The sequence below is a fragment of the Mytilus galloprovincialis genome, chromosome 1 (assembly GCF_965363235.1).
Source record: "Mytilus galloprovincialis chromosome 1, xbMytGall1.hap1.1, whole genome shotgun sequence".
Taxonomy (NCBI): Eukaryota; Metazoa; Mollusca; class Bivalvia; order Mytilida; family Mytilidae; genus Mytilus; species Mytilus galloprovincialis.
Genome location: NC_134838.1, coordinates 52,409,099 through 52,424,432, shown reverse-complemented (window position 1 = coordinate 52,424,432; position 15,334 = coordinate 52,409,099). Strand labels below are relative to the sequence as shown.

Sequence of the window (15,334 nt, the reverse complement as noted above, 5' to 3'; positions counted from 1 at the left end):
CACATGCGAAATTCTTTTTCAGTCATAATGATTAGAATTATAGAAGGCTTTACTGATGTGTCTTATATTGCTGTTAGAAGCTTTCTAAGGTTACGATTTGTTGCCGATTTTGTTGTTGAACATGCGTGAGAGGCAGCTGTGAATCAAAGACAAAAAATTAAAGTAAACTCTGTTATAATGAATACTTTATTTGTGTATCAAAACAAAATTATAAAATATCACAATACATGGATAACTATCATTTAAATATTGCACAATATATTATGTCATCTGTTGTCTTATCTTATGCGTAGGTCTTGGCACGAACACATACAGAACATCCATCTCGTGTGACACATTCCTCGTTGAAGTTGCAGCCTCGTGAAATGCATGTATTTTGACAGCCTTTATTTACAATTGAACCAACTTGCGAGATACGTCCAAGAAGACTACCTGACCGAATAGAATCACCTACTGGCGAGATATGTCTAACAAGACCACCTGATCGAATAGAATCACCTACTGATGAGATACGTCCAAGAAGACTATCTGAGCGAATAGAATCACCTACTGGCGAGATATGTCTAACAAGACTACCTGATCGAATAGAATCACCTACTGACGAGGTATGTCTAACAAGACTATCTGACCGAATAGAATCTACTAAGGCATCATTGAATCTACTGTCTAAGGAACCACTACGAATGATTTGGCCTCCTGATAATAAATTTCCACTACGCTGACAAAGACTTCTGCAACTTAGCCCACCTCGGTCCATACATCTCTGAACGCATCCAGCTGAAATAATGTCTGATCCGACAACTGCATTTGATAAGATTACTCTTCCAGGTCTGCACATACGATCACATCCTTCGGTTTGGCATTTGTATCCATCTAGACATTCTGAATGACTAGATCATTCAATTTCACAAGCTTTCCTGCCTTTGGGTGAATATACTGTAATAATAAATATTGATTAGAAATGCTGAAATATGAATTTTCATTCGAAAAAATGAAAGGTACCAGGCTTTTAATTTGATAAGACAGACGCGCATTTTGTCTACATAAATCCAAACAGTGATGTAGAACAGATTATAGTATTATTCGGTTTCAATATTTGTTTTACAACCAAAGTGTTTTTTAAAGAATGTATTACTTATATAAATATTACATATAGTATAAATACTTTCACGGTTTTATCGTTAGAAGTGAGTATTTTTTGTATTTTCTTAACAATGACAAACATTAGGTGTTTTTGTTTTTACTCTATGTTCTATTAACTATATTTCCAAGTCAAAAACCGCTGTTCTAATTTACTTACACCAATTGTAAACATGTTTGTGCTTTAAATACAATATATAAGGTATTCTCATGTTATGTATTCGTCATTTTCGCTTTGCCTGCTACAATTTTTATTCTTAAATGATTTCAAAAAGTGTCGAAATGATGTATCAGTTTTTGTATGTTAATTCTAACATTCATGTATTTAATAAACTTCTTTAAAGAATCTTTTGATTGTTTCATTTTCAAATATTTGGGTTGTAATGTTTTAATAATGTTTGCTCATGACTTCTTCCTTTGTATAAATCTTCATTTGAATAATATCAAGTCAATATCTAAGTCAAAAACCGCTGTTCTAATTTACTTACACCAATCGTAAAACATGTTTGCGTTTTAAATATAATATGATAGGTATTCTTATGTTATGTATCCGTCATTTTTGATTTTCCTTTTACAATTTTTATCCTTAAATGATTTCAAATTTCCTTGTTTTCTGCGATTTGTTTCCTTATGAGGAATGGTAAACGTATAAGCCAAGTGTTGAAACATTCAGGTATTTTAATCATTTTTTAAAGAATCTTTGGATAGTTTGTTTTCAAAAATTTGGTCTGTAAAGTTTAAAAAATGTTTGCTCATGACTTATTCCTTTGTATAAATTCTCATCTAAATAATAATAAAAATATATAACGTCATAAAATACATACCAGCAAAAGCACATGCTATAAAGCCAAAGAAAATGATAACAGCTTTCCCTTCCATTATACCTAAAATGAATATTAAAACAAATGCAACTAAAATTGATTGGTTTGAAAATATTACTAAAAATGAAAAATTAATTTTACCACTATTTTTTTGGCCTGAAACGAGGACTGCAAAATGTATCTGTAGGGTTCACCATGGAAAATCTATGATTACGAAAAAGACATTGATCTGTTAATACTCGAATTGTTTTTAACTGATTGGGACTATTCTTATATCTTTTGAATCCGTGATTTTAGATGATTTGACGTTCCTAGAAATATTTCATGCTTAAATCATAATTGCATCATTATTCATATATCTCATACTGCGAATCTATTGTTTTAACAAGATAGACGTTGGTGTTCTTTAAATTAAACATTAATTGCATATATTAAAATATAATCTATTATATTTTGAAAAATAAATTCATTATAGAAATATAACTTACCTTGAATATATGCGTATCGTTATTTAACGGTGTACAGAAATGTTTTGATAAGTTTTCAATTTATTTCTGTCTTATATACACTCCATATGAGGAAATAAACTGTAATAGAGGAAATGAATGGTTCAGTGCAGGTGTGACGTAAGTTTCGCAATACTTGTAAATATGTTCATTAATCAAGTTTTAAATGTCATACTTACATTGAATTTATCTGTTAAAACCTTTAACCGCAGTCTCCCGTATGGCCTAACCACAACCAAAAAATATTTTAAGTTATATCGGTTTGGTCAGAACATGTTGTTGAAATTAAAACAAAAAATGCTTGAATGCGGTTTGTTTATTTTTTCTGCATATTTTTTTGTTTAAATATTCATTTAAGAGACGTCTATTAACTTGAAAAAAAAACTATATTGCAATGGTTATGATGTTAAACCATAGCGAATATGTCAGGATGTTTGTCATGGAAAAACATGCATTTAAATATTATGGTCTTTAAAGGGGCACTAGCCGTCAAATTCATTGTCACTAATTTGACACAAATTCTCATATTTGATTTATAACAATGTAAAATATTTATCCAAACTATCAAAAGTCTAAAATAAACAGTTTACAGAGCATGGGGTAGATAATATATAGGTTCGTTTCGTGTGTATTTTAGTTCAGACGCCATCTAATTAACTATCGATTTGACCTCAGATGACCGTATAAGCGATGTAAACATAAATAAAGATATGAATAGATTAAACCAACACGTGCAATTGGATTTTTATAGGTCTGTTTGATTTTATTTTATAGATTAAAAATAGATACATGTATTTCTCATTGTTTTTAACCGTATAAGAATGATTTCATGTGCATCGAATTAGTAATCAAATGATTGATCGTAGTTTCACTTTCATTGTTGACATTCTTTTTCTTTAAATAACCAGTAGACGTACAATGCATGCGTTGTCAATCTCTAGCTAGGGGTTAAATTGAAGTTCACATGAATACGGATTTAAAGAGGTCGACTCATTCACTTCAAGTGAATTACTAATTATCAATGTTTCCTAACGTAATTTGACAAAATTGAACATTTTTGGCTGCAAAAAGCGAATTGCTATTTCACTATTTCACTTTTTTTATTGATTAAACAGAAAAAAAATCAAACTTTAGATTTTTTATATATCTCGTAGCTAGTGCCCCTTTAAAGATAAATGAACCATAAGATTGCGTAAAAATCATTCTTCTCTGAATTTGATTTTTTTTAAATAGATGAACCATCGGTGTGGGTAAAAATCATTCTATTCTGAATTTGATTAAATTAAACGAAGTCGGAGAAAATTTCTGTGTTTTTTGTCAAGTTTCACACATTGTATGACACAATCCTAAAAATTCACAAAACTTGACAGCATCAAGTATGTATTAATGAAGTAAAAAAAAAGTTATAAATGTAATTTTAAGATATAAAAATGTCTGAAATTTTACGAAATCCAACATGATTTCAAAGTTATGTAATCACGTGATATGGTAAAACATAACCGTTTTATTTTATAATATTTTTATTTGTATCCATCTGATGACCTTTTTTATAATTTGTTCTTATGTTGTACTGTTACGTGACTGTTCCAGGTTTGGGGAGGGTTTGGATCCCGCTATCATGTTTAACCCCGCCACATATGTATGTATATGCCTGTCCCAAATCATGAGCTTGTAATTCAATTCAGTGATTGTCAGTTGTTGACCGTAAGTTTGCGTAAAAATCATTCTTCTCTGAATTTGACTTTTTAAAAATAGATGAACCATTGGTGTGGGTAAAAATCATTCTATTCTGAATTTGATTTAATTAAACGAAGTCGGAGATAATTGCTATGTTTTTTGTCAAGTTTTACACATATAAGACAATATCTTGTATATAAGACAATACATTGACTTACATCTAGAAATTGACAATGAGGGTCGGTTGAAAACAAAACTTTACGACAAAAGAGATGATTTCAGCTTTCCAATTGTGAACTTTCCATTTCTAAGTAGCAACATTCCAGCAGCACCTGCATACGGGGTATATATCTCCCAATTGATACGATCTTCCCGTGCTTGCATTTCCTATCGTGACTTTCTTGATAGAGGGTTGCTGCTCACAAGGAAACTATTAAACCAAGAGTTCCAAATGGTGAAGTTGAAATCATCCCTTCGTAAATTTTACGGACGCTATCACGAGTTGGTTGACCGTTATGGAATAACCGTTTCACAAATGATATCGGATATGTTCCTTACGTCGTAACTACAATCCCCTCCCCTTTCATGAATGTGACCTACCGAATTAAGACTATTTAGCGGATTTATTATCACATAAGCAACACGACGGGTGCCACATGTGGAGCAGGATCTGCTTACCCTTGAGATCACCCCTAGTTTTTTTGGGGGTTCGTGTTGTTTATTCTTTAGTTTTCTATGTTGTGTCATGTGTTTTTTGTTTGTCTTTTTCATTTTTAGCCATGGCGTTGTCTGTTTGTTTTAGATTTATGAGTTTGACTGTCCCTTTGGTATCTTTCGTCCCTCTCCTTTTGTTGATGAGTTAAATATTTGTTTTTCGTTCCCATGTTTTACAAAAATTAGGCCGTTAGTTTCCTCGTTTGAATTTTTTTTACATTAATTTGTTATTTCAGGGCGATTTATAACTGACTATGTAGTATGCGCTTTGCTCATTGTTGAAGACAGTACGGTGACCTATAGTCGTTAAAGTCTGCGTCATTTTGTTTGTTGTGGAGAGTTGTCTCATTGGCAAACACACCACATGTTCTTTTTTATGTTAAGTACTTTAAAGGAATAGATACAAATTTTGAGAGGAAATAAGAGCATCTTTAAAATTAAAACCATACCTGTTATTTAAAGAATGCTCTAATTAAAGGTTTCATAACCAGTGAGAATGGATAATCGCTTGACGTCAATTTGAGTTATCGAATTTCAAAAGGACAATTAACAAGCCTTCGGCGAGTTTATTATTACCATTAGAATACTTGATGAGAGTGATATAAAGCGATATCCATTTATTTCAAGTTGTTTAACCTATTTCTCAATGGTCAACACTATCATTTGATTAAATTAAAAATTTCGCGAATTGTTGATCTAATTTTTTGCAAATTCTAGTATGACATAATATGTCCTTTTCCTGTGTAAAACTTTAACGTCAGACATTTAAAGACTTTTTGTACGCTTCAGAATGTAACAAAAATTGATAAAAAGAAGATTGTCATGTAAAAGGTGTGAGTGTTTTGTATATTTTTGAAGAAATCACATATATCTGTTCATGCAGTTGCCATTAACAAAAATACATCTTCTTAACATTTTAAAGTGATCTCGTACCTAACTAAAAGCAAATGAAAATGCCGTAATATCGTCTTATGAGGTTGGATAAGCAAATCAAATTAATTCATACTTTCTTACACTGTTACACAAAAAAAGTCAAATCACAAAAATACTGAACTCCGAGGGAGATCATTTCGATAAGTCCCTTAACATGGCAAAGTTCAAATGACAAAACACATCAAAAACAATACGAGATTAATGCAAACTATCTCATCATAGATACCAGGATAGAAATTTTATATGTGCGCCCAATGCGCATTTCGTCTACAAAAGACTCATCAGTGACGTTCGAATAAAAAAAAATAAGCCAAATAAAGTAAAAAGTTTAAGAGCATAGAGAACGAACAATTTCTATACAATTTGCCAAATACAGCAAGGAATGGATTACAGATAATGTTTGTTAACAAACATCATCTTTCTTTATAATATTTTTTATCCTCATTTTCGGTCTTTCAGTGTTGGTATTTTTAAGAGGTTTATCGGATAATTTCCACTATTATTAAAGTTAAGTGTTAAATCATTTTAAGTTTAAACGTTACATTTTAATTACAGTTTCTAGTTTAAGGTAGATGGGGTGTCTAAATTATAATCCATAGAATGTTTTAATACTTTGCCAAAATGTAGTTTAAATCATGCTTTTTGAAAAACAGATATAAAAAGAATGGATCACGGGGCTTGTTTCCACGCTACAGGTTGTGCAAATTTGACAGATTTTGAATAGATTATGCATAGAAAACCAAAAAAAAAACAAGAAAAATGGTTTAGAGGTTTGTTTGCTGCATAATGAAATAGGTAAATTCCTAACACATTCTATTGTAGAAGTAACTTTATCTGAATTATTAACCCATACATTTGAGTTGCCTCTCCTTATGAAGCAAAGTTGGAAAAAAAAATTTAACAAAAGTATTCTGTTTTTTTTTTTTGTAAATACAATTATTAAAATTATAAAATGTGTCATTTTCTTTATTTCAATGAAAATTCCTACACATAAATTACCTTATTCACTTAAAGATCAAGATCGATGGTTTTCTGGTATTTTAAAATCCAAGATGGACGAAGACAACCTTTTTTCAATAAATGATATTTTGAGAAAAAATATAGTGTTAACGTTTTATCAAAAACTCATTGTATAATAATAAATACACTAAAGGAATCGACTACCCTTAAATGCTACAGAGGTCAGAGTAGTGATTATAATACATTGATATGGTAAACAACTAATAAGCGGTTTTTTTTAAAAAAAGAAATTGCCTCAATCTGAATAACGAATAAATATATATATTTTTTAATTTAAGCAATGTCCTTATTAACCATGGTATTAAGGCGACGACAGTGAAGTGGTGCTCATAAGGCCTCTGAATAAAATTGTGATCTAGTTCAGTGAAATAGACGTCACACTTAACTCCAAAATTTAAACTTTGCATTCATTCCATGTACAAAATATAGTGGCCGTTTTGCTGATAGTATGTTTGGTATGTGACCTATCGAGTTAGACAAATCATCGGATTTCTACTAACATGCGAAATTTTACAAGTGTCACATGTAGAGCAAGATCTGCTTACCCTTCCGGAGCACCTGAGATTACCCAACTGTTGGTAACGCTCGTGCTGCACAGTTTTTGGTTTTCTATGTTGTTTGTTTGTTTGTCCTTTTTGTATTTTATCAATGTCTTTTTCAGATTATTTTCGATTTTTAGTTTAAATGTCCATTAAGTATTATTTGCCTCTCTTTCAACATATTTTATAGTATTTATCTATCTAAGGTATTTACCTTGACTGTTTTATCAATTTTCGTTTATATGCTTTTGGCTTGGCACTACATTCCACCACTGTGATATTGTGCTATAGTCATCTTTTTCTATCTTTCATTTTTTGCCTGTAAGTATTTTCTATATGCAATTTCATTTTTGTTTATTGAGATATTGAGGTATTTGTTTCTTTTTCTAATAATAACGGTTATCTTTTATGTCTGCTTGTTTTATTCACACAATATTGTCAATATAACGGAATTTTGTGCCACTGCCAAACATGTCAGAGTTCTAGCTATCTATAACAACTCAAGTGCAATCTATTATTTTCTTCAGAAGGAATCTCCTGTACTAAGTCAGGACAAGGACAGCTGTTTTCATTCGTTTGAATTGTTTGAAGAGACTTTTCGTTTTTAATTTCCTTAGAATTAAAATTTGTTTTTGTATTTTATTTTTACACTCATTCCACGAAACACTTTTTAATCAATAGTAGTATTATTTTATTACAGAAATGATCAAAAATAATTCAGTTAATTGAAATATATTGCAATTAGTTCTTTGCTATATATTCTGGTGCACATGCGAAATTCTTTTTTCAGTCATAATGATTAGAATTATAGAAGGCTTAACTGATGTGTCTTATATTTTTGTTAGAAGCTTTCTAAGGTTACGATTTATTACCGATTTTGTTGTTAAACATGTGTGAGAGGCAGCTGTGAATCAAAGACAAAAAATTAAAATAGACTCTGTTATAATAAATACTTTATTTGTGTATCAAAACAAAATTATAAAATATCACAATACATGGATAACTATCATTTAAATATTGCACAAAATATTTTTTCATCTGTTGTCTTATCTTATGCGTAGGTCTTGGCACGAACACATACAGAACATCCATCTCGTGTGACACATTCTTCGTTGAAGTTGCAGCCTCGTGAAATGCATGTATTTTGACAGGCTTTATGTAAAATTGAATCAACTTGCGAGATACGTCCAAGAACACTACCTGACCGAATAGAACCACCTACTGGCGAGATATGTCTAACAAGACTACCTGACCGAATAGAATCACCTACTGGTGAGATACGTCCAAGAAGACTATCTGAGCGAATAGAATCACCTACTGGCGAGATATGTCTAACAAGACTACCTGATCGAATAGAATCACCTACTGACGAGGTATGTCTAACAAGACTATCTGACCGAATAGAGTCTACTAAGGCATCATTGAATCTACTGTCTACGGAACCACTACGAATGATTTGGCCTCCTGATAATAAATTTCCACTACGCTGACAAAGACTTCTGCAACCTTGCCCACCTCGGTCCATACATCTCTGAACGCATCCAGCTGAAATAATGTCTGATCCGACAACTGCATTTGATAAAATTACTCTTCCAGGTCTGCACATACGATCACATCCTTCGGTTTGGCATTTGTATCCATCTAGACATTCTGAATGACTGGAGCATTCAATTTCACAAGCTTTCCCGCCTTTGGGTGAATATACTGTAATAATAAATTTTAATTAGAAATGTTGAAATATGAATTATTATTCGAAAAAATGAAAGGTACCAGGTTTATAATTTGATAGGACAGACGCGCATTTTGTCTACATAAGACTAAACAATGATGTAGTTCAGATTATAAATATTATTCGGTTTCAATATTTGTTTTACAACCAAAACGTTTTTTATAGAATGTATTACTGATATAAATATTGCATGTAGTATAAGTGCTTTCACGATTTTATCGTTAGTAGTGAGAGTATTTTTTGTATTTTCTTAACAATAACCCAACATTAGGTGGTTTTTTTTTTACTCTTTGTTCTATTAACTATATTTCCAAGTCAAAAACTGCTGTTCTAATTTACTTACACCGATCGTAAACATGTTTTTGCTTTAAATATAATATATAAGGTATTCTTATGTGATGTATTCGTCACTTCGCTTTGCCTGCTACAATTTTTATTCTTAAATTATTTCAAAAAGTGTCGAAACGATGTATCACTGATTCCATATTAAATCTAACATTCATGTATCTAATAAATTTCTTTAAAGAATCTTTTAATTGTTTGTTTTTCAAATATTTGGGTTGTAATGTTTTAATAATGTTTGCTCATGGCTTATTCCTTTGTATAAATCCTCATTTAAAATAATATCAAGATCCAAGTCAAAAACCGCTGTTCTTATTTACTTACACCAATCGTAAAACATGTTTGTGCTTTAAATACAATATGATAGGTATTCTTATGTTATGTATCCGTCATTTTTGATTTTCCTGTTACAATTTTTATTTTTAAATGATTTCAAATTTCCTTGTTTTCTGCGATTTGTTTCCGTATGAGGAATGGTAAACGTATAAGCCAAGTGTTGAAACGATGTATCATTGTTTGTAAGTTAATTTTAACATTCATGTATTTAATCATTTTTTAAAGAATCTTTTGATTGTTTGTTCTCAAATATTTGGTCTGTAAAGTTTTAAAAATGTTTGCTCATGACTATCCTTTGTATAAATCCTGATTTAAACGATGAAAAAATATGCGTTATAATATACATACCAGCAAAAGCACATGCTATAAAGCCAAAGAAAATGATAACAGCTTTCCCTTCCATTATACCTAGAATGCAAATTAAAACAAAAACTAAATTTTATTGTTTTAAAAAGGTTACTAAAATGAATAATTTGTCTACCAGTACATCTGATGCCTTAAACGAGAGTTGAAAAACTTATCAGCAGGAATCGACATGAAAAATGTATGATAAAAATACATCATATAATTAAAAAAAACATTAATCTGTTCATACTCGATTTGTTTTTACTAATTAGTATATAAAAAAGATGTGGTATCATTGCCAATGAGACAACTGTCCATAACAGATCAAAATGACAAAGACATTAACAACTATAGGTCACTGTACGGCCTTCAACAATGAGCAAAGCCCGATAGGACAGTTCTTGTATCTTTTGTATGTACAGACTAGTTTTCTTTATCGATATTGTAGATGATTTGACGTTCATAGAAATATTTCAAGCTCAAATCATAATTACATCCTTATTCATATATCTCATACTGATGATCTATTATTTTTAACAAGATAGACATTATTGTTTTTCATACTTAACCATTAATTGCATATATTAGAATATTATGTATAATATTTTGAAAAATAATATTTATTATAAACATATAACTTACCTTGAATGTATTCGTATTTATATTTAAGGGTTTACAGAAATGTTTTGTGAAGTCTTTTATTTATCTATATCTTATCTTCACTTTATAGGAGGAAATATACTGTAATAGAGGAAATAAATGGTTCAGTGCAAATGTGACGTAAGTTTCGCAATACTTGTAAATATGGTTATCAATCAAGTTCTAAATGTCATACTTGCATTGGGTTTATTTGTTAAAAACGTTAACCTCAGTCTCCTGTATCGCTTTACCACAATAATTTTTGTTTTGTTAAATATCCATTTGAAAAACTTCTTTTAAATTGAAAAAAATATATTGCAAAGGTTGAGATAATAAACCATAGCTAATATATCAGGATGTTTGTCATAGGATAACATGTATTAAAATATTGTGGTCTTTAATGATAGATGAACCATAAGTTTGAGTAAAAAATCATTCTTCTCTGAATTTGATTTTATTAAACGAAGTCGGAGATTATTTCTATATTTTTTGTCAAGTTTTACACATTTTATGAAACAATCCTAAAATGTCACAAAACTTGAGAGTATCTATAATTGTTAGGGTTTAGTAAGATTAAATAACTTTTAAATACAATTTATAGAAACTGAAGAATCTTATTTATCTGAAACTCACTGGTATATTCAACTTAAACTTCGTTACTCCGGTATGTCATTCAGAACCGTCCTCTTAGCTAATAAGTAAAATTGAGGATGGAGATTTGGAAAATGTCAAAGAGACAACAACCCAACTAAAGAGCAGATAAGGCATACTTTTACTTGGGATTGTAGACGTCGACCAAGAACAGATAGCATTAAAAACCCTCATAACATGTGTCATTTGGTGTCTTGTGGATAGTTGTCTCATTGGCAAACATACCACATCTTCTTTTTATGTTTAGTACTTTAAACGAATAGATACAAATTTTGAGAGGCAAGTAAGAGCATCTTTAAAAGTAAAACTATTGCTGTTATTTAAAGAATGCTCCAATTATATGTTTCATAACCAGTGAGAATGGAATATCGCTTGACGTCAATTTAAGTTATCGAATTTCAAAGTGACAACTAATTAGCCTTCGTCGATTTTATTATTACCATTAGAATACTTGATGAGAGTGATATAAAGTCATATTCAATTATTTCAAGTTGTTTAATCTATTTCTCAATGGTCAACACTATCATTTGATTAAATTAAAAATTCAGCGAATTGTTGATCTATTTTTGTGCAGATTTCAGTATGACATCATTTGTTCTTTTACTGTGGATTTCAACATCAGACAGTTCAAGACTTTTTGTACGCTTCAGAATGTAACAAAAATTGATAAAAAGAAGATTGTCAGGTAAAAGGTGTGAGTGTTTTGTATATTTTTGAAGAAATCACATATATCTGTTCATGCCGTTGCTATGGACGAAAAGTACATCGTCTTAACCTTTGAAAGTTATCTCGGACCTTACGAAATGCAAATGAAAATGCCGTAATATTGTCTTATGAGGTTGGATAAGCTAATCAAATTAATTCATATTTTCGTACACTGTTATACGAGATTCATGCAAATAATCTGTGTGTGTTATATTTCGGTGGTGTGTCTCTGTTGTGTCGTAGTTATATTTGATACGTATCCCTCAGTTTTAGTTTGTAGCCCGGATTTGTTTTTTCTTCATCGATTTATGAATTTTGAACAACTTCTGTTACCTTTATTTATCATAGATACCAGAATAGAAATTTTGTGCTTGCGCCCGATGCGCATTTCGTCTACAAAAGACTCATTAGTGACGCTCCAATAAAAACATTTAAATAAGCCAAGTAAAGTACAAAAGTTAAGAGCATTGAGATCGATAAATTTCTAAAAATTTTGCTAAATACAGCAAAAATGGATTACAGATAATGTTTTTAACAAACATAATATTTCTTTTTAATGTTTTTTTTCCCTCATTTTCGGTCTTTCAGTGTAGGTGTTTTTAAGAGGTTTATCGGATACTTTCCAATATAAGGTTAAATGCTAAATCATTTTAAGTTTAAAAGTTACATTTTAATTACAGTTTCTAGTTAAAGGTAGATGGGGTGTCTAAAATATAATCCATAGAATGTTTTAATAATTTGCCAAAATGTAGATTTGATCATGCTTTTTTAAAAACATAGATAAAAAGAATGGGTCACGGTGCTTATTTTCACGCTACAGGTTGTTCAAATTTGTAAGATTTTGTATAGATTATGCCTGGAAAACCAAATTTTTGGCAATAAAACGAAACTACACTATAGAATTTTGAGATGAAATATGAGAAAATAGCTCTAATATTATGCTTTCGGGTAAAAAAAAAAGGAAAAAAAAAATGTGGTCAAAGGACTCTTTTTGTTGCTACATACTAAAATAGGTAAATTCCTAACACATTCTGTTGTAAAAGAGACTTTATCTTAATTATCTGTCCTTACATTTGGGTTGCCTCCCCTTATGTGGCGAAGTTTTAACAATAGTATTCTATTTTTTTTGTTGTTGTAAAAACCAACCATCAAAATGATAAAATTTGTCATTTTCTTAATTTCAATGAAAATTCTTACACATGAATTACCTACTACTCTCAAAATTTGTACATTTTATTAAACATCTAGACCGATCGTTTTCTGGTATTTTAAAATCCAAGATGGAGGAAAACAACCTTCCGTCCATAAATAATATTTTGAGAAAAGTATGGTATTCACGTTTTATCATAAACTCATTGTATTATGATAAATACACTAAAGGGATCGATTACTCTTAAATGCTACAGAACTCAGCGTAGTGATTATAATACATTAATATGGTAAACAACTAATAAGATTTTTTTAACAATGGAATAACCTCAATCTGAATTTTGAATAAATATTTTTTTTTTTTTAATTTTAACAATGTCCTTTTTATTCATTGTATTGAGGCGACAACAGTGAGTATAATGTTTGATTTTGTCAGGTTTATGACTTCTACTTCATGAATGTCTTACTTGTACTTTCAACTAACAAAAATAATACATTTAGACGTGTAAACTGACTGAGCTGGAATTTTATTATTAGTATTATTATGTATCAATACATATATGTTTTGCTTGTTTCACTAATGATTGAATATATATTTTAAAAATGTGAACCATAAAGGTTTAGCTACATGTACCACATTAAAATAACAATGTCAAGAGCTCATGAAATTGAGATTATATGGACCCTATAAGACAGATATGAAATTTAGAATGGGAATTAGGAATATGTCAAAGAGGCAACAACGCAACAATAGAGCAGACAACAGCCGAAGGCCACCAATCGTTCTTCAACGCAGCGAGAAAATCCCACAACCGGAAGTGCTGCTCAGATGGCCCCTGAATAAAATTGTGATCTAGTTCAGTTAAAATAGACGTCACACTTAACTCGTATCTGTAAACTTTGCATTTATTCCATGTACAAAATATAGTGGCCTTTTTGCTGATAGTATTTTTGGTATGTGACCTATCGAGTTAGACAAATCATCGGATTTGTACTGACATGCGAAACTTTACGAGTGTCACATGTGGAGCAAGATTTGCTTACCCTTCCGGAGCACCTGAGATTACCCAACTGTTGGAAAGCTCGTGCTGCACAGTCTTTGGTTTTCTATTGTGTTTGTCTGTTTGTCTTTTTGTATTTTAGAAATGTCGTTTTCAGATTATTTTTGATTTTTAGTTTAAATGTCCATTTAGTATTCTTTGCCTCTCTTTCAACACATCTATCTAAGCTATTTTCCTTGACTGTTTTGTCAATTTCCGTTTATATCCGTTTGGCTTGGCACTGTACATCCCACCACTGTGATATTGTGCTATAGTCATTTTTTCTATCTTTCATTTTTTGCCTTTAAGAATTTTCTATATGCAATTTCATTTTTATTTATTGAGCTGTTGATTTTGCTGTTTGATAAGAGACTTTTCGTTTTTAATTTTTCTTAGAGTTAAGATTTGTTTTTGTATTTTATTTTTACTCTCATTCCACGAAAGCAATAAAAGTAATATTTCACAAGAAAAGACAATTAATAATAACTCTGTTTATTGAAATATATTGCAATTTGTTCTGTGCTATATATTCTGGTGCACATGCGAAATTCTTTTTCAGTCATAATGATTAGAATTATAGAAGGCTTAACTGATGTGTCTTATATTTCTCTTAGAAGCTTTCTAAGGTTACGATTTGTTGCCGATTTTGTTGTTTAACATGCGTGAGAGGCAGCTGTGAATCAAAGACAAAAAATTAAAATAAACTCTGTTATAATAAATACTTTATTTGTGTATCAAAACAAAATTATAAAATATCACAATCAATGGATAACTATCATTTAAATATTGCACAATATATTATGTCATCTATTGTCTTATCTTATGCGTAGGTCTTGGAACGAACACATACATAACATCCATCCCGTGTGACACATTCCTCGTTGAAGTTGCAGCCTCGTGAAATGCATGTATTTTGACAGCCTTTATGTAAAATTGAATCAACTTGCGAGATACGTCCAAGAAGACTACCTGACCGAATAGAATCACCTACTGGCGAGATATGTCTAACGAGACTACCTGACCGAATAGAATCACCTAATGGTGAGAT

General features: G+C 30.6%; 2 long non-coding RNA genes across 2 annotated transcripts; both read right to left on the bottom strand.

The window, feature by feature from the left end:
• Nucleotides 1–398: 398 nt before the first annotated feature.
• On the bottom strand, nt 399–2,560 carry LOC143077921 (uncharacterized). The gene is made up of 3 exons (XR_012978958.1): nt 2,450–2,560; nt 1,965–2,024; nt 399–936 (listed from the first exon to the last, which is right to left on the bottom strand). It is a non-coding gene; the product is annotated as an uncharacterized LOC143077921 (long non-coding RNA).
• Nucleotides 2,561–8,914: 6,354 nt separating this feature from the next.
• Nucleotides 8,915–10,800, bottom strand: LOC143080690 (uncharacterized). The gene is made up of 3 exons (XR_012979779.1): nt 10,745–10,800; nt 10,106–10,165; nt 8,915–9,054 (listed from the first exon to the last, which is right to left on the bottom strand). It is a non-coding gene; the product is annotated as an uncharacterized LOC143080690 (long non-coding RNA).
• Between the last annotated feature and the right edge of the window lie 4,534 nt (nt 10,801–15,334).